This window comes from Molossus molossus, unplaced genomic scaffold (genome assembly GCF_014108415.1).
Source record: "Molossus molossus isolate mMolMol1 unplaced genomic scaffold, mMolMol1.p scaffold_m16_p_10, whole genome shotgun sequence".
In the NCBI taxonomy this organism is placed as follows: Eukaryota; Metazoa; Chordata; class Mammalia; order Chiroptera; family Molossidae; genus Molossus; species Molossus molossus.
Genome location: NW_023425345.1, coordinates 23727366 through 23747981, shown reverse-complemented (window position 1 = coordinate 23747981; position 20616 = coordinate 23727366). Strand labels below are relative to the sequence as shown.

The following is a 20616-nucleotide window of genomic DNA, read 5'->3' as shown; positions in this document are numbered from 1 at the left end:
AAAACAAAAGTTTCAGAGCCTCTTTGATTTTGTGAAAATTATAAAGCAATTAATAAACATGTCATTTGCCATAAATAACTTTTGGGTCTTTTTATATTTTGAAATGTATTTATTCATTTAGAACTGTGACTCCATGGAAACAAGCCTTAAGAACAAATGCAATGAAAAATTGGAGTGATAAATAATTTAACATTTACAAAGAATGACATACATAAAGAAATCTCAATAGTAACATAAAACAAAACATCAAAACACAAATTTAATTAAAAACAATTTCCGAAGTAATTTGTTTTTTAAGTTGTTTGCAGAAGTCTTTCTAGCAGATTTTAAATATGTCAGTTTCACCTACATCTTTAATTCCTTGCTTTTCATCTTAGTGGAAAAGATATATTTCTTATCAAAGTCTACTTTTGAATGGTCTCTGATTCATTCCCCCACCCCCACAAGTTTTTATTACACTAACAACCCTCTTTACATCCATCCAATCACTTCCATTTAAAATGCCTTCTCTTCAAGACGTAAATATACCCATACATCTCTTCATCTCATTAAACTCAAGTCCTTTTTATCACACCTTTTTTCAGTTTCTCTCTAAAGTAAATGTACTTGAGCAAAGACTCTACACTGGTTATGTGCTTTGTCACTCTCTAATCATTGCTCAAAACATTGTCACAGTCTTATCTTTTTTTCTATTAATTGAGACTGCTTTTGTTTAAGATACTAATGATCTATTTGTCATTCATTCATTCATTCATTCATTCATTCATATCTGTTTCTGTTTTAGATAGGAAGTTTAATTCACGAATTTAATTTATGTTAATGCTTATGTTATTTAATCTAGCACCAGCATTTTACTGGATTGCTTACTTCATTTTTGACATTATTATTATTATCATCATCATTATCATCATCATCTTTGGACACAGTCCTATTTTGCTTTCAACAGTTTATCTTTCTTGGTTTTCTTCCTACCTTTCTCGTCCTACAGTCTATTTTCTTTATTAAAATTTCTCTAATTTCTTCTTAATGTTTTTCAACTTGAATATTTCATTAAGGGACATTAATTTCATTTAGGATATTTCATTTATTGACACAGGTTCAGCAGAAAGACTTTTGATGTACAAGATAAGAGACCAACCCTGGGTTTAAATATCTTTTATTTCACTTCCTATATATTGGACATTCTGCAAGTTATTTTATATCTATGAGTCTCAGTTTCCTAATTCATAAATAGCTGTAACTCATAGTTGTTTGCAGATTAATTAGGACCAGATGTTTGAAACATTTAGAAGAACAATTAACCAAGAGTAAGTGTTCAATGAGTGTTTGCTATTTTTTAGGTGAGAAACAAAATTTTAAGCTCTTTGTAAACTGTAAAACACTATATGATTTAAAAGTATTATTATTATATATGATGATGGTACAATGTAGAAATTTCAGTGATTAAAATATGTGCTATTTATACATATCACATTCTTTTTACATTTTTATGTCTCTGTTTTTATGTCTTTCACTCCTACCTATTTCCTTTTCTTTTCATTCAATTATCTATACTCTTCTTTCTTTACTATATGCCTTTGTTTTATCTATTCTACATGTCAGGTAGACTTTATTGAATATGAGTGAGAAAAACAGGATTCAGTCTAGCTTGGGCTTAATGGGAAAACTTATGAAAATATACTTGATTATTACATATAGTTGAAAGAAACTTTGAATAAACAAGCCATAAGAAAGATAATGATATACACTAGACACAGTATAATTATATACACTAGAGCTAAGACATTGAACTCTACCAGCACTCTCTGTTGCTTTTCTCTGCCTTTTTCTTTCAGTGAGAGTTTTATTAATATTATTTATTTATTTATTTATTTATTTTTTTATTCCTCACCCAAAGATATTTTTCATTTATTATCAGATAGAGTGGGAGGAAGGGAGAGAGAGAAAGACAGAGAGAAATATCGATGTGATAGAGCCACATTGACTTGTTGCCTCTCGCACAGCCCCACCAGGGCCAGGACGAACTGCAACCGAGGTACGTGCCCTTGACCAGAATCAAACCCGTGACTCATTGGTCCTCAGGTCGATGCTCTAACCACTGAGAAAACCGGCTAGGGCTACTATTATTATTTTTTTCCCTCACCCGAGGACACTTTTGCATTTATCTTTAGATAGAGTGGGAGCGAGAGAGGGGGGAAGAGAGAGAGAAACATCAATGTGGGAAAGACACATTGAGTGGTCACCACCCACATGACCTCAACCGGGCCGGGGACAAACTGCAACTGAGGTTCGTGCCCTTAGCGGGAACCAAACCCGGGCCTCTCTGGTCCGTGGCCTGACGCTGTAACCACTGAGCCAAACCGACCAGGGCTATTATTGTTTATTATTAAGATAGATTTCTTCTGTTTAGTAGGAAACATGAATAATACACTCAGTCCTCCTATTTTATAGCTTCTATTAATGGGAGAGATTCTTCTTTAATTTCACTTGAAGAAATAATAAATGATACTGTGTTAAGAGAGAGCTTAGCCCTAAGAAATCTGGCCACCTGAGCCACAGCCATATGTATGGGAGGGTGAGAAGTTCCCAGAAGAAAGGATGTGAGCTGGTGGACAACCACATAAATACCTCTCACAATTATACACTCTTTTTCCTGTACAAATAAAGGGTGTCAAAATAAAATATATTCCTTAAGGAAGCCTAGAAATTTAACAAAAAGTAAATAAAATAGTAGTGAGCATATATTTAAAATTTACTTGGTGTCAATTGTTTTTACAAGTGACTTACTCGTGTTAATCAATTTGATTCTTAAAGGTAATCCTGTAAGATATATTGCAATATTTTATAGACAAGAGAAGTGGTTAACTTTTCCAAAACTACATAACTTTTAGTAGCAGAGCTAGAATTTGAACACAGATGTCTTAATAGCAAAGGCCATGCCCCAGACCATATTATCATGTATATCTTCTCATATACCTACTCAAAGGAGCATCTAGCATAAGTAGAATATGCCACTTAATGGCAGGTAAGATTATACTTACTGGAAGCCTTAGAAAACAGTGAATAAAACAATTTAATGATTCCATATTCAATATAAAATACGAATTCAGAAGACCACGAGGCTTCTGCAGCATTGCAGAGCTGAGGTGATATAGCTAAAGAACATGGTCTCTGGGGAGTGCACACATAAGACACACAACTCAGATTCAAGAGTGGATTGGGACAGGCATTCTAGTTGATTTTATACCTAGAAATAGACCTTTATATATATCAGAAGTCTCAAATTATTCTTTGAAAATATGACAGGTCAGGTTCCTGGGGAAATATTTGAGACAGAGGATATTTTTATTAAAAATCCTCTTGGAATCAACACTTTGTGGGAGAGAAGGCAGTATTAGACCAAATAAGCTGTGATGAACTCATTATTTAGCTTTAGCCAACTTCATAGGGATCTCTGGAGCTAGAAAAACCCTCAGAATAATCCCGAACTGGGGTGTGGGTTGCATCTTTATACCTTTTGTATCACCCAGGCATGAGATGCAGGAAGGGTAATGATCTTGGGCGAGGCAGATATCGTAAACTGGGGACAATGTCTCTGGGTTGAGACCTAAGAGCTGTCACGCACAAGCATTCCTAGCATCTATGGAAGTTAGTACCGTAGTCCCGAAGGGGAATCAGGATACAGCATGGCATTTATGACAGAATAAAAAAAACCTCAAACCTGCCTGGTCGGTTTTGTTCAGCAGTTAGAGCATCGGCCCCGCAGACCCAAGGGTCACGGGTTTGATTTCCAGTCAAAGGCATGTACCTGGGTTGCAGGTTTGATCCCCAGCCCCAGTGAAGGTCGTGGGGGAGGCAACCAATTGATGTGTCTCTCTCACATCAATGTTTTTCTCTCTCTCTCCCTTCCACTCTATCTATAAAGCAATGAGAAAATAAGCAATTTTCTGTAGGAAAAGTAGCATATGTAAATGATATGAGGAAGAGGTTGAATTCACTTCAGCTGAAATACAATGTAAGGAAAGACTGAAAAACATGAAAGAGACCCTTATGGCTTCATGCTGTTTAGCCCTGTTAAGTTGTTTGTATTCGGGAAATCTACCCAAGTGTTTTAGGCAGAGAACATTTCATCAAATTTGTATTGTAGGAAGATCTCAATTGCTGTGACTTGGGCGATGACCTGGGATCAATGTTGGAGACTGAGAGTAGTAAAGAATGCATTACAGCGATCAAAAAGAGAGCTGTTGGCTATGTGGTAGTGAATACAGCCATAATTATGAATTGAACTAGGAGGAGTCCAGTTATATTCTAGGGCACATAGACACTGCCTATTGTATAGGAAGGAATACTCAGTAACCATTCAACTTCTGATTGAAAGGTGGTAGAATAAACAAGGGCACTTTTTTTTATCCATTTGAATCAGGTATTCAGATTCATAAATTAAATCCAATATTATGGTCGGACAGCCAATTGGCTAAGGACTCCATCCAGGAGGGAACCAAGGAGAAAGGTAGGTTTATGGAAGTCCAAAATGGAAAGATTTGGGCATAGTAAATTTGACATATCTGTGAAATATCCAGTTGAAAAAAACCTGATTTGTTTCATGAGAATAGAGTGCTCAGAGCCTCCTATTTTTGCTGTTGTTGTTGTTAATCCTCACCTGAGGATAGTTTTTCCATTGATTTTTTTTTTTTTTTTTAGAGAGAGTAGAAGGGAGGAAGGGAGAGGAAGAGAAAGAGAGAGGAACATCAATATGAGAGAGACTCGTTAATCAGTTGCCTCCCACACAACCCTGACTGGGGATCAAACCTGCAACCCAGGTACATGCCCCTGACTGGGAATCGAACCCATGACCCTTCAGGTGTGCTGACCGATGCTCTAACCACTGAGTCACATCAGCTGGGCGAGAGGGTTCTTTTTAAAGGCTCCCAAATGAAATAGAAGCAAATGAGGAAAAGGCACTCTTGAAAAGTCCTCTCCTCTCAGATTCATAATTACCTTAATGACTCTCAGACTGTTTGAGTGCTGAACAGGTTTTGTTTTAAAGAAGAAGTGGTAATGCTCTGGCTGGTTTGTGCGTCAGCCCTGGCTCAGGGGTTAGAGCGTCAGCCTGTGGACCAGGAGTCACAAGTTTGATTCCGGGGTTTGTCCTTGGCCCTGGTTGGGTCGTGCCAGAGGCAACCAGTCAATGTATCCCTCTCACATCGACGTTTTTCTCTCTCTCCCTCCCTCCCTCCCACTTTATCTGAAGATAAAAATAAAAATATCCTCAGGTGAGGATTAAAAAAAAAGTGGCAAGAAATTTCTAAAGACATAAAAGAGAGAGAGATTTATTTCATCCTGGGGTAGTGGCAACGCTTTGAAAAAATTCAAACTGCGTATGCTATTTTGAAATTGACTTCAACCTGACGTCGTTTACTTGCAGGAGGAGAAATCCACCACAGGGGAATTCCAGTCATTTTATTTATATCATTTCTGGGTAGTTGTAATGAAAAAGCAACTGTAGGGCAACATGGAAGATGAGGGCAAGTTTATACATCAAGTTTCTCCACACACAATCAGTAAAGAGAAACAAAAGATAAAGAGATCTAGAAGACTTAAAAACCAGACAGGAAGTTGGTTTTGAGATAATAACCTACGTTGGTAAAATGATCTATATTTGCCTGTGAAGCTCTGAGAGTTTTCAGAGCTTCATTAAATATTTTTGCCCAAATTTAAAATTAATTTAAAACCTCCTGTCCTATGTTGACTAACTTCATTATTAGATAGATTGCCTACTTGAGATCACAAGATTGCTACTGATGCTATGAATATTATATTCCCGTAGCTTTAGAACCAATAAAAAGGATAATTTGTATTTAATAGTTCCTGAAAAGACCCAGCTTTCCCCAAGACTGAGTGGCAGACACTGAAATAATAATGGAGACCAGAGCCTGACGCTAATTGTTAGTTGTCTTTTGCATTTCACCAAGGAAGATGAAATAGGGGAGAAAATCTTTCTTCTCTCTAATCCTCATATGTGAAATAGGGTTAGCTAATTAAATGCTTCACCTGGGACTTGCCATATAAGCTAACACATCCACAAGGGAGTTAGGATGTGAACACCTTTGCATGACATTTTCCTTGTCCTCCACAACCCTCAATTCCTGTGGGAGGAATTTGGAACTCTGTTCCATGGCCTACTTCCCACACTGGGCAAATTCTTTGAGCAAGTTCTGATGCTGGTATGTTTCTCTTTAGTGATAGTCTTGTTCTAGCAGTCAAGTGCTGGGCAGATGGGACAGCAGCTGCACGAGTCTGACTGTCCATATTTTTTTAAATCCTCACTCGAGGACATTTTTTCATTTCCGTTCAGATAGAGTGGGAGGGAGGGAGAGGAAGAGAGAGAGAGAGAGAGAGAGAGAGAGAGAGAGAGAGAGAAACATCAACGTGAAAGGGACACATCGAGTGGCTGCCTCCTGCACAATCCCAACTGGGGCCGGGGACAAACTGCAACAGAGGTATGTGCCCTTAGCAGAAACCGAACCCGGGTCTCTCAGGACCGTGGGCCGACGCTCCAACCACTGAGCCAAACCGGCCAGAGCTCACTGTCCATATTAACCATTTATTTTTCTGCAGACATTTTAATGAGATGTTAATAGCATTTGTATGGGATACATTACACAGACACAATTCAGGAGTGGAAATGTCCTAACAGATTGTACCAAATCTACTTTATTTACCTTTTTTACTTTCCACCTTTTCATCTGTGCTATATCTGGTGCATAGCCTTCAAATTCACGATCATAATATTGTTTCAAGAATATATTTAAAAAAAATTTTTTTTTTTTACCAAATATTTATTGAGCCTCTCCTTTAAGCCAGGCATATTTTCTAGGATCTGAAAATATATCAATGGACAAAACGAGAAAGAGTCCATACGCAGTGGCATAATAGTGGAAAAGAGACAGCGAGTGAGTCAGTTACATACATAATCAATGATCATACGTGCTTGTGAGAAAAATACAGCAGTGAAGGACATTTTGCAATGTCAAAGGGGGGCCTGCGTGTTTAAATAAAGTAGTCAGGGAATGCCTTGGCTAATCCGTGTAAAATTCTGTTTTCATTTTGATAATCAGTTAAATAATCTAAAATTTCACATTGTCTTAGAAAGCTGTAATTCTCTCTTTTTGGTTGTTAAAAGCTTTCTTGACCTTATAATTATTCTTCATTAATAAAATATATGATAGATTAATAGGGCTCTAATTTCTGTATAAGAAATTAAAATAACTTACTAACGTTAACCAGGTTTTCAAAAAGCAAAACACTGATAATGTTGTACCTTACGAAAGCCCCCAGTAAAAAAAAAAAAAGGCAGGGGTAATTACTGTTTTCCTTCAAAATTTCAGAAGTGGGTAGAGAGCCCATTTAAGGAATATCAATAGAGAGGTAATGGCAGTTATCTAAATCCATGTTTCCTATAATAACTTAAAAAAATGGTATCTATGACATGAAAAAATAAACAAAACTAATCATGACTGAGAGCCAGAAAATACTAAAACTTTAAATTACATGTAAATAGAAAAATAACAAGCAATTTCTAGGGCAGTTATTTCTAACTAGCCCTTTAGGAAGCTCTCGGGGTTTTAGAGAATCGGGGACTTCCACAGAAGGTAAGGACCACACTTGTGAAAACCTGAAAAGGAGTTCCCGTAGATCAGGGGCTGGGTGCAAGAAAAAGACAATGCATTTTGGATTCTTAAGAGTCAGTCTTGGCAAGGCAACATTCTGGGTGGAAAAGGACAAAGAGAAGGAAGAAACACATCTGGAACCTGTGCAGTGAAGGGAAAAAGAAGTAGTATATGCATGTAAAGTAGTAAGGCATTAGGGTACGCTAGGCAAATGACCTTTTAAAACAACACGAAAGGCAACCCACTGTATGGGAGAGCATAATTGCCAATAATACGTTAGATAAGGGGTTAATTTCCAATATATATAGAGTACTCATACAACTCAACAAAAGGAAGACAAAGAACCTAATTTAAAAATGGGCAGAGGACCTAAGTAAGTAGAAACCTCTCCAAATGAGACATACAAATGGCTAAGAGACATAGGAAGAAACGCTCAACATCACTAATCATCAGAGAGATGCAAATTAAAACAACAATGAGGTATCACCTCACACCTGTCAGAATGGCCGCCATCAACAAATCATCAAACAACAAGTGTTGGCGAGGGTGTGGAGAAAAGGGGACTCTAGTGCACTGCTGGTGGGAATGCAGACTGGTGCAGTCACTATGGAAAACAATATGGTGTTACCTCAAAAAAATTGAACTTCCATTTGACCCAGTGATCCCACTTCTAGGAATATACCCTAAGAAGCCCGAAACACCAATCAAAAAGAATATATGTACCCCCATGTTCATAGCAGCACTATTTACAATAGCTAAGATCTGGAAACAGCCCAAATGTCCATCAGTAGATGAATGGATAAAAGAGTGGTGGTACATATACACAATGGAGTACTATGCAGCTGTAAGAAAGAAAGATCTCTTATCTTTTGAGACGACATGGAGGGACCTGGAAAGTATCATCCTAAGCGAAATAAGCCAAACAGAGAAAGACAAGTATCACATGATCTCACTTATTTGTGGAATATAATGAACATAACAGTCTGAGGAATGGGGTAGTCCCAGAGACATGGAAGTGTGGTTCAGACTAACAAACCCCAGAAGAGGGGGTTGAGGGGGAGAGAGAAACCACAGAACTTATATGCATGTATGCATGAACAATGGACATGGAAAACAAAGCTGGGGACAGGGCGGGGAGAGAACGGGAGGGGGGAATCAGCGGGTGAAAAAGGAGAAACATCTGTAACAAAAATAAATTAATTAAAAAAATAAATTAAACAACACCTTCCTTTCTCTCTAAAATCCATTTAAGAGACTGCATTATAAGATCTTGACAGAAGAGAACACTCTTGAGCTAGGAATACCCATCTACATCCCTAGTCCTCAAAGGGATTTTTTTTTTTTTTTTTTTTTTTACCTAATTGAAGATATCAGAGGAAGAACACAGAAAAGAAAAATCAAAACATTTAAGCTGATGCACATAAAAACCAACGGTGAAACATAACACTCCAAACTGATTTAAACATTCTAAAACACGCAAAATTTGGACACAAACCAAATTTCACAAGAAGCAAAACTAAAGTATAAAGAAATATTACAATAGTCTTTTTTCCCATCTTCACTCACTATTTTTATTTTGTTTGTTTACTTATATATTTATTTTTATTGTTGAAAGTATTACAGATGTCTCCCTTTTTTCCCTATTGACCCCTTCCTTCCCCCCCCACTCACTCTTACCTTTCAGTCACCTATTTTTTTTTAAATAATTCTTTTGTTTATTGATTTAGAGAGAGAGGAAGTGAGAGGGAGAGAGAGCTAGAAACATTAATGAGAGAGAACATTGATTGGCCACCTCCTGCATGCCCCCCACTGGGAATTGGGCCCACAACCTGGGCATGTTCCCTAACCAGTAATCGAACCAGCAACCTGTTGGTGCATAGGTAGACACTCAATCACTGAGCTACACCAGCTGGGCTCACTCACCTATTTTTAAAGATAATTTGGTTATCTAAATATTAGAATGGCTAGCTACAGTTTCTTCCTAGGAGCATTCTTTATTTTAGTCTCTTTCAATATTAATTTTCTTATGTAAATATTTTTTAAATTTACTTTTCATCATCATGTAAGATTTTTTTTTTTTCTGGAAAATATACAATTTGAATTCCTACATCAATACATTTTCACTTCTTGGATTCTTCTCTTCAAGCCCTTTCTAAGATGTTTTAAGGACTACTTCTCTAACAAGTATAGACCGACAAAAGACCAGAAAAATTGGACCAACAAAATAGAAGTTGTTCAAAGTCAGATGGTCGAGATCATACACAAGTTGGAAAATAAAGGAAGGAAATAAGAATGTGGCCCTGAAGGTTGAATAAATAAGTTTGTGGTTTTCAGCTCTTGAGAAAAAGTTTCAATAAAACTATAGTTGATGCATATTCTGTTGTTTGTGTTTTGATAATTTAGCAGAGAATTTTTAGCTGTTTCATAGGTGGCTATAATTCTCTAACTTTGCTTGATAAAAAAAAAAGACTCCTGCCTGGCCAGTGTGACTCAGTGGTTGAGTGTTGACCCCTGCACCAAGAGGTCACCAGTTCGATTCCCAGTCAGGGCACATGCCCAGGTTTGTGGATCTGATCCCCAGTGGGAGGCATGCAGGAGGCAGCCAATCAATGTTCTTTCTCATCAATGTTTCCATCTCTCTGTCCCTCTCTCTTCTCTCTGTAAAAACCAATAAAGAAAAAAACAAAACAAAACATAACTCTTTTTTTAGCTTAATCACAAATTACCTCCTCAAAAGGATGATAGGGGTACAGATATATACTTTCTGTCATAAGAAATGTATTTCTTAGAAGAAATATTCATATATATATATTCAGGTTTAAAAGTACAGATTGATTTTATATAATTTATTTTCTTGTGTTCATTTATAACATTAATATAAAGAGAAAAATTTTAAAAATGATTATTTTAAAAATATGTATATTTTTATACATATCCTAAAAAACACTGTGGGAAAAAAAGTTCTACATATAAAATAATGAATTCTTCAGAAATGGCAAAAGAACTAAAATTTTGGCAGAAATCTGTATCCCCATTTCATTAAAATTGACAAAGAAAGGATTATAAATGTAGACTCATCTCATTCTGTTCATGATTTCATCTCTGACTAAAATTATTTTTCTTATCTTTGGCAGGTTTGTAATGTTACTATTAGCACGTAATAAATATTACCTATTCTGTTAGAGTCATTAGTCAATATAAAACTATAATCCCTGCGTGTGACAATTAAAATTATTTGGGAGAACTTACTTTTCAAGATATAATGGAGTGTTTATAGCTGATACACACTCTTGTCAAGAAAAAATAGATAATATTTATCCAAATATACAGGTAATGTGTTATAGAATCGTATGCCTTAAACTTATATAATTTTATTGACCAATGGAACACCAATTAATTCAATAAAAATGGGAATTATAAAACATAAGAGGTAAAGTAGTTAAAACATCAAAGAAAATTAAATAAAATTTTATGATACAGATGCAAAAAAGAGGTGAAGGAGACCCAGTGAAAAAGGGAACCCAGGAAGTGGAAAGAACTAAGTGGAATTTTAGTCATTAGCCATTACAATGGAGAAAGGGTTTTGAGTTTGACTATAGCCATATTACTGACTCTAGAACAAAAATTATTCTTCAGAGTAACACAGAAGAATCCAGAGTTTCAAAAACATATGATTCATGATATCCAGTAGTCAATAAAAGAAATCACTAGGTATGTAAAGAAACAAGAAAATGAAATCCATATTTTATTTATTTATTTTTTTAATTTAAATTAATTAATTAATTTTTTTACAGATGTTTCACCTTTTTCCCCCACTGATTCCCCTCTCCCCCTTCCTCCCCACCCTCTCCCCAGCTTTGTTGTCCATGTCCGTTGTTCATGCATACATGCATATAAGTTCTGTGGTTTCTCTCTCCCCCTCAACCCCCTCTTCTGGGGTTTGTTAGTCTGAACCACACTTCCATGTCTCTGGGACTACCCCATTTCTCAGACTGTTATGTTCATTATATTCCACAAATAAGTAAGATCATATGATACTTATCTTTCTCTGTTTGGCTTGTTTCGCTTAGGATGACACTTTCCAGGTCCCTCCATGTCATCTCAAAGGATAAGAGATCTTTCTTTCTTACAGCTACATAGTACTCCATTGTGTATATGTACCACAGCTTTTTTATCCATTCGTCTCCTGATGGACATTTGAGCTGTGAAATCCATATTTTAAATAGCAATCATTAGAAACCATTCCCTAGGTGGACCAGACATTGCAATAAACAATCAAAAAATTTTAAAGTAGCGTTTATAAATATATTAAAATAATATAAACACATAATTATTATACAGACAGAAAATATCAGCAGAGGAAGAGAAACTATAAAACAGAAAATTCTGAGCTACACTGTACAACTGAAATGGAATATTTTTTGGAAGGATTGAACAGCAGATTAGAGGTGGCAGAAAACCAAGTCAGTGAACTTGAGAGAGGTCAACAAATTATACAATTTGAAGAAACCCTTCACCCCCCAAAATAGTGAAAAATAGAGATGTTCAGAATCTCTACAACTGCATCAAGCTTCCAACTTATTTAGAATTTAAAACATTTTTAACTCATTGGAAATAAAAATAGAACATATGAACATTTGAGTAATGCAGCTAGAGTAATACTTAAAAATTTATAGCATCAAATGTTTTTAAGAGAAAATAAGTTATCATATCAGTTAACTAAGCTTCCACTTCAGAAAATGTAATAAAGAATAGAAAATTAAATGCAAAACAATGTAGAAAGGTAATAACATGGGAGAACATATTTGTTAATGATATATCTGATAAGGGGTTAATTTCCAAATTTTATAAAGAACTTATGCAACTCAAAACCAAGAACACAACCAATTCAAATTTAAAATGCTAAAGGACCTGAATAGACACTTCTCCAAAGAGAACATACAGATGGCCAATAGACATGTGAAAAGATGCTCGACGTCACTAATCATCAGAGAAATGTAAATTAAAACCACTATAAAATATCACCTCATGCCTGTCAGAATGGGAATCATCAAAAATCAACAAACAAGTGTTGGCAAGGATGTGGAGAAAAGGGAACCCTCATGCACTGTTGGTGGGAATGAAAACAGGTGCAGCCACTGTGGAAGCAGTATGGAGTCTCTGCAAAAAATTAAAAATAGACCTGCCTTATGACCCAGAGATTCCAATTCTGGGAATATATTCAAAGTAAGCCCAAACAGTAATTCAACAGAATATATGCAACCTCATGCTCATTGCAGCATATTTACAATAGCCAAACTTTGGAGGCAGCCCAAGTGTTCATCAGTAGATAGGTAGATTAAAAAACTGCTACATTTACACAATAGAGTACTATTGGCTGTAAAAAAGAAGGAAATCTTACCTTTTGAAATAGCATGGATGGAACTGGAGAGCATTATGCTAAATGAAATAAGCCATTCAGAGAGGCAAATATATGATTTCATTCATATGTGGAATCTAATAAACAAAATAAACTAACAAACAAAATAAAACAAACACGCCCGGACCAGTTTGGCTCAGCAGTTAGAGCGTCGGCCTGCGGTCCAGAGAGACCCAGGTTTGGTTTCCACCAAGGGCACTTTCCTTGGTTGCAGTTTGTCCCTGGCCCTGGTTGGGTCATGCGGGTGGCAACCACTCAATGTGTCCTTTCACGTTGATGTTTCTCTCTCTCTCTTTTCCTCCCACTCTATCTGAACAACAACAACAACAACAACAACAACAAACACACAAAAAAAACAAAAACAGACACATAGACACAGAGAACAAACTGACAGCTGTCAGAGCGGAGGAGAGTGGGGGACTAGGTGAAAAAGGTGAAGGGATTAAGCAAAAACAAACAAACAAATAAAAACAAAAAGACAGAAAACAAAGTAGACACAGACAACAGTGTGGTGATTGCCAGAAGGAAAAGGGGTAGAAGGAGGTGCAAGAGGGCAAAGTGGGGCTAAATGGTGGTGCATCCTTATAACCAGTGTTTTGAACTCTGCATCTGATTGATTGCTTATCTCCATTTTGTTTAGTTCTTTTTCTGGAGTTTTGTTCTTTTGTTTCATTTGGGACATGTTTATTTGTCTCTTCATTTTGGCTGCTTCCCTGTGTTTGTTTCTACGTATTAGGTAGAGTTGCTATGTCTCCTAGGCTTCGTAGGGTGGCCTATTGTTGTAGGTGTCCTGTACGATCCAGTGGCACAGCCTCCTTGATCATCTCAGCTGGGCACTCAAGGTGCACCTCTAGTGTGGACTGTACACCCTTCTGTTGTAGTTGAGTCTTGATTGCTGTTGGCATATTGGATTGCTGTTGTCATGTTGGATTGCTGTTGGGATTTACTCAGGCTAATCAGCTGCAAGGACTGTCTGTGCCCACTGACCATTGGCCTCTGACTACCTTGGAGGATCAGAAGTGTAGGGGCCCTCCACACAGAGCAAGACTTACTTCAGCAGGGTTCTGGTACTCTACTCATGGAGTGTGTCCCTTGTGGAGGTGGTTGGGTGGTGCTGTTTCACTGTGGTCTGAAGCTGTCTACTGGGTGTGCTGGCTCTGGGGCAAGGTCTGTATGAGGCTCACTGAGACCAGATGCTGCTTCTTTAGAGATTTTAGGAAAATCTGAAGCAGGATCCTAGACAGGCCCGATCCTATGGTAAAGCCATTAGAAACAGCTTGGGTGGGGCAGGGCTTCAGGGAATAACCAGGGTGGAGCAAACAGTGAGCCACGTTGCTGGAGTCCCAGATATGGTGGCACTCTGCCTCCCCGGGGAAGGGCTCCCCATAGGAACAACGGCCTCCACCAGCACTCTGTCAGAGAGAAAGCTGCCCCTCCAGTTCTCGCCCCAATGCCAAACAACTCTGTTATTCCCCATATATCTCTGGTGCCTTTCAAGTGGACCCACCCACACTGGAGCCTGGAGAGTGCAAGTCTGAGTTCGTGTGCGGGCCTTTTAAGAGGAGCTGTGTGGGGCTTCAGCAGCTTTAGCCTCCCTCAGCCTCAGTTCCCATTGGTTTTTACAGCCAGAAGTTCTGGGGACTTCTCTTCCGGGAACCCTGAGCTGGACAGCTGGTGTAGGGCGGGGACCCCTCACTCCTCAGGGAGGAGCTTCCTAGCCGAGGTAACCTCTTGATTTTTATCTGCCACACAAGGGTGTGGGACCAGCCCGTCAGCGCCTCTGCCCCTCCTACCAGTCTTTTTATTTATTTTTTATTAATTTATTTTTGTTTTAGGTGTTTCTCCTTTTTTCGTTATTGACACCCTCCTTCTCACCCCCCTCCACTCCATCCCCAGCTTTGTTGTCCATGTCCATTGGTTATGCATACATGCATATAGGTTCTGTGGTTTATTTCTTCCCTCCCTACCTCCCCCTCTTCTGAAGGTTGTCAGTCTGTACCCTACTTCCATGTCTCTGGGTCTACCCTGTTCCTCAGACTGTTATGTTCATTATATTCCACAAATAAGTGAGATCATGTGATATTTGTCTTTCTCTGCTTGGCTTGTTTCTCTTAGGATAATACTCTCCAGGTCCCTCCATGTCGTCTCAAAGAATAAGAGATCTTTCTTTCTTACAGCTGCATAGTACTCCATTGTGTATATGTACCACAGTTATTTTATCCATTCGTCTGCTGATGGACGTTAGCATTGGTGGTATAGTGGTGAGTATAGCTGCCTTCCTCCTACCAGTCTTGATGTGGCAGCTTCTTTAAATTTGTAGTTGTAGGACTTCCATTTAGCTCTATTTCAGGTGGTTCTGAATAATGGTTGTTCTGTAGCTTAGTTGAAATTTTGATGTGGTTGTGGGAAGAGGTGAGTACCCCATTTACCTACACCGCCATCTTGACTGTATTGAACTGTTCTTTTTAATTTAAATTTTTTATTGTTGACACTGTTGCAGATGTTCCCAATTTTCCCCTCCTTTGTCAACCTCCACCCAGTCTTCTCCTCCCTTCCTCATCCCTCTCTACACTATTGTTTGTGTCCATGGGCTATACATATATGTCCTTTAGCTAATGCCTTAACCTTCCTTTATCTAGTCCCCCTCCCTCCCTCTCAGAAAGAATATATGCAACCCCTATGTTCAATAGCAGCATTATTTATAATTGCTAAGATCTAGAAACAGCCCAGTTGCCCATCAGTAGATAAGTAGATAAAAAGCTGTGGTAGCCCTGCCATTGTGGCTCACTGGTTGAGCATCAACCCATGCACCAAGAGGTTGCTGGTTCGATTCTCGGTCAGGACACGTGCCCAGGTTGTGGGCCCAATTCCTGGAGGTGACCTGCTGATGTTCTCGCTCATCGATGTTTCTCTCTCTCTCTCTCTCTCCCGTCCTCTCTCTCTAAAAATCAATAAAAAATATTTTTTTTAATTTAAAAAAAAAAGATGTGGTACATTTACACATTGAAATACTACATGGCTGGTCAAGAAAGAAGGAACCTCACCCTTTGCAAGAACATGGATGGACCTGGAGATTACTATGCTAAGTGAAATAAACCAGTCAGAAAAAGACAAATACCATATGACTCAATATGTGGAATCTAATGAACAAAATAAACTGATAAATAAAAAACTAGAGGCATGGCTACATGTAACAGACTAAGAAATGTTAAAACAGCTCTTTCACCAGATCTTTAGACTGGAAGTGCACTGCTCTCAGAAGACAGCTACAGAAACCACCAGAGAAATTCTTTGGGTTGAAGGATCGACAGCCAAAATCAAATCATGCTTGGGACTGGATGAAGGTGAACCCAGGATCGAAGAGCCTGACCCAGCAGTAGTACTTACACATGCTCCATGGGGACACCCCACCCCCCACATACACTAACTCAGGCAGGAAACTTCTAAGCCTGGTTCTAGCAGGACTGTGTAAAGTGTATATTTTAACAGCCGAGAAAAGCCCAGCTTCCTGTCGGAACCCCACATCCTCTCCTGGGCTGTCACTCAATCTCGGGAAACACTGATTCAAGGAAGTAAACAAGTACCCCACTGTGTGGGAGCAGCAGGTGATTTCCCCCCCTCAAATAGAGCTCAATACTGTTGCCTACATGCCATTTACTGATGAATAGTCAGAAGGTCAGACCGCAGCCATGTTGTCATAGCAGAGACATGACCCTTGCTCTTAAGATAGATTTTCAGGCAACATGAGAGAGCCAGGTCCTTTTTTTGCTCACCTAGTCTGCTCTCTCCTGTCTCTCACCTTGATTTATTAAGCACCTCCTTCTCAACCTCAGCTTAAAACACAAACCCGTCTTCTTGAGGATAATAATCTCAGAGGTGTCACTGCCTGTTGGTGGAACAAGTGGGCTGCCAAGCTCAGAATTTGTTCCTGAAACTGGAATTAAGATTGGAGAGCTGGGTGCCCAGGCCCTGCTTCTCTTTCGGTTTCCTCTGTTGGCACCTGCCTTAAAGGGTAAGGCCTTTCTCTGTCATTTTTTTCATATGCCTGTCAAGTAACAACAACAACAAGATAAAATATTTGTTGGCTCTCAGGGGCTATGAGCAATTGAAAAAGAGATGGTATAACTCCTGTGCTCAGGAAACACAAGTGAAATATGACCAATAAAATTAAATATATACAAAAACTAAATGTGTCTAATAGAAGAATAAATAGAAAGAAGTGTGAGTGGATGTGTGCAGCAGGAGGCATCTTTGTTCACACCTTTGGGTGTACAGAACACTAGTGCTTCTGAGGCTGTGGTGAACTCTGTGGCTTTCAGGGGATGTGTAGCTCAGCTTATGATGTCAACATGGGCAGAGGTGCTGTTTACTATTTGGCTGAGATAATGGCCTGAATTACGTGTGGATTGCATAATGGAAAGGTTTGAGATATAGCTTTTTCTGTAAATGCTTTTCTTGACAACAGAAATGCTAAAAAGAGGATAAAATAGAGAACTTTTTAGAGTAATAACGTGAGTAAAACACAAGCAGAGAAAACGAGATTAATTTAAAGATATTAACAAGTATTTTAGAAAGAAGGAAGACAGACTAAGCTTTACAAAATTTTCCCATGCGTACAAAAGTGGAAGGGAATCTGAAAGGTTAGGGATTATGTAGATATGGATGATATTAAAAACTTGATCATCTTATTAGAAATTCTATTCATATCTATGCATTAACAGATTACCGCTGATTACTAAATTATCCATAACAGGATACTGTAGGCAGTGTATGATCAAGTCTTTCAATAGCAAAACTTTCATGTTATGAATTTCAACTGGCTGTAACATTAAACTGAGGTATTATTAGTTCTGTGGGCTGACATTTAACATTAGCACAACACTTTCAATTTGAAAAACATCCTATGTATTAGCGAAACTTTTCTCCTGTGGTCAAAATATTTTCTTGAACTTTAGCTTTGGTTTTAGAAAAGACAGAGAGACCCCTGGCTCAGAAATGCCTTGGAACCTCACACTGTTCCCAAAGAATTAAGGCTAATGGTTCAAAAGGTATTAATAGTGCAATTTTACTGGGTTCCCTCTTCATCCTTTATGTCTTAAGGTTTTGGTGTTTCAATGGTGGGCCTTTGATCTTTAAATTTTGGTGGCACTAAATCTATAATTTTAATATTATCATAAAAGCTATGAATAGTGCTGAGATTAAAATTGGTCCTCAGACATGAGAAACACCAATCGGCGTGTGCAAGCAGCCCATCTCAGTTCGGTGTTGTCTACTATAACTTCTCAACTGCTACATTCCTTCAAATGAAGGTATTTGGAATATGGAATTTGATCTTTTCAGGTGCCTTCCTAACTTGTATGATTCTTCAGTTTATAGACCTCCATTTTTAGTTTATCCAGCCAACTTTCTTGAATCTCAAGTTCTGTTTGAAGTTGCTCTAATCTGGCTTTCTGGTCTTCTGATAAAGCTTGAGGGTAAGCAGCAGCTGCAGATCCCATACTCAACCCCCATGCTTCACTTACTCCATCCACATCTACTAAAGTAGGGCCCATAAGGTGCTGAATACAAACTGTACATAATAATCAGGACAGTTTACAAGATTTGAAAGTTCAAAAGTGGGAACACTGTCCCTAGTGAAGTGGCAAGGGGTTTATTTGAAGAAATAATTTTGAAAGCACATTTTGTCTTGGGTTGAATGAGCAGCAGTGGAGGAGAAATTGCAGAGAGAGTGCCTATGGCTCAGTTTATGGGAAGGTGATGAAGATTAAAGCTGGCATCTACGCTCACTGGCCCAGACATATTCCTGCAGACAGCAGATGCTGTGTAATCTGTGGATATGAAAAATATGGGCTGATTCCACATGAGATATTCATCTCCTGTGGTGGTATTAGCTGAAATATAGATCGTGGATTGATTACTGGATATCACCATAATCAATATTTGGGGTGCTGAAAGCTGATATATAATCAATATCAGTGGGCTGATTTCTATTTAAAGTCTGGCTATTGACCAAAGAGGAACTTCAGGAATGCAATTTTGAAGAATTGTTTCTACTTGCTAATTCTGGTTTGATTTCAAAATTTTTTAGCTCCTGTTGAAACATTCTCGATGTTGCGTTGGGCTTTGGCAGAAGACTGCGAGCTATTTAGTGAATTGTTGGTGATTCTGAAATAGTTATGTGAGCTAATGTAGATGTGAGAAGTCTGGTGGCCTTCCCGATTTGGCTGTTGGGTTTAGATATGTGATAAAGGATTAAATTCAGAATAAATAGTCAAAGAAACAGATTGTAAAGGTTGATTATCACAGGTCCTACTTCCATTGATTTTTATTCCCTTCTCTTCTTTGTGGTGAACATTCTGTGACTGCAAGTCCAAGTGGATAGAAATTATGTGACTGCATAGACCAAAAATTCCAGAATCACCTGAAAAAGTGAAGTCTCATTCGCAATAAAGATACCTTGACTGTCCTGAGACAGAACAGCATAGCAGGCATCAAGGTTGTTATGATTATGTAACATGACCTGGATACATCTTCTGGTACCTCAGGTTAACAGAATTGTCAGGGTTCATGGGATTACATTGAGATGCCCAGTGAGAATGCCGGTCAGCTAGAAGTGTGAGACGTAATATAGATAGAATTTCCCTGTAGACTAAGTGTGAGACTAAGTCACAGGTCATCTGAAAACCTGAAAAATCAATTGACGGCTTCTTTAGGACATTTGTATACTGCTTGATCAGGACTATTTGCATGGGAGACAATTCTATGTTTAGTGGAAATAGTATTCATCTCTTCAATTGAAGCATTTTTTCTCCAACCTTACAACCTACAGCAATACAGTGGCTTCAGATTTTACCTGCAGGGGGTTTGCCCAGGCCTGGGTTCCTCCTGCTCAGTTCCCATTGTTCAGATAAACAAGAGGAATGGAAGAGGAGAAGGCGGTTGCATCATTGTTCCCATGCTCCCAGTCTGAGGCCCCAGCTGGTGTGGTCCTTCCTCTCTCCTAATCAACCCTCTTCCCTTATCCCCTCCTCCTTGATCTCTCTCACTACCACCGCATCTCTTTTGCGATGACTAATCTCCATTGTCTTTCAGAGTAGTATTTCATATCTTTCAGCTCCATTTCTGAGGCACCTGAAAATAAATAGTAACAAACATATTGTTTAAAATCCTATGGTGGGAAAGACTCTTAATGAACAATTCTAGGAAGACATCGATTATATTTATATGTGACTATATACCATCTATTATAAAAATTATATAACTATCTTGTTTTTCTTTTGTCTGGCCAAATATGTTATTTTTTAAAGTTTGTCTTTATTTTATATTTTTCTTGAAGTTTCTCAAGCAAAGATTACAAATAGATCTTCTGTTTTCTTCATATATATATATATACACATATACATATACATGACTTATATTTAGCATTTTATTCACTTTTCAAATTTAGGTATAGGGAGCTAAGTTGTTTTATTTTTTCCAAAAGTATCTCAAGTTGTTCAAACTCAAATTATTGAATGTTTTCTAACT

General features: G+C 38.1%; 1 pseudogene; it reads right to left on the bottom strand.

Moving 5' to 3' along the window:
- Nucleotides 1–18078: 18078 nt before the first annotated feature.
- Nucleotides 18079–20209, bottom strand: LOC118623333 (annotated as a pseudogene).
- Between the last annotated feature and the right edge of the window lie 407 nt (nt 20210–20616).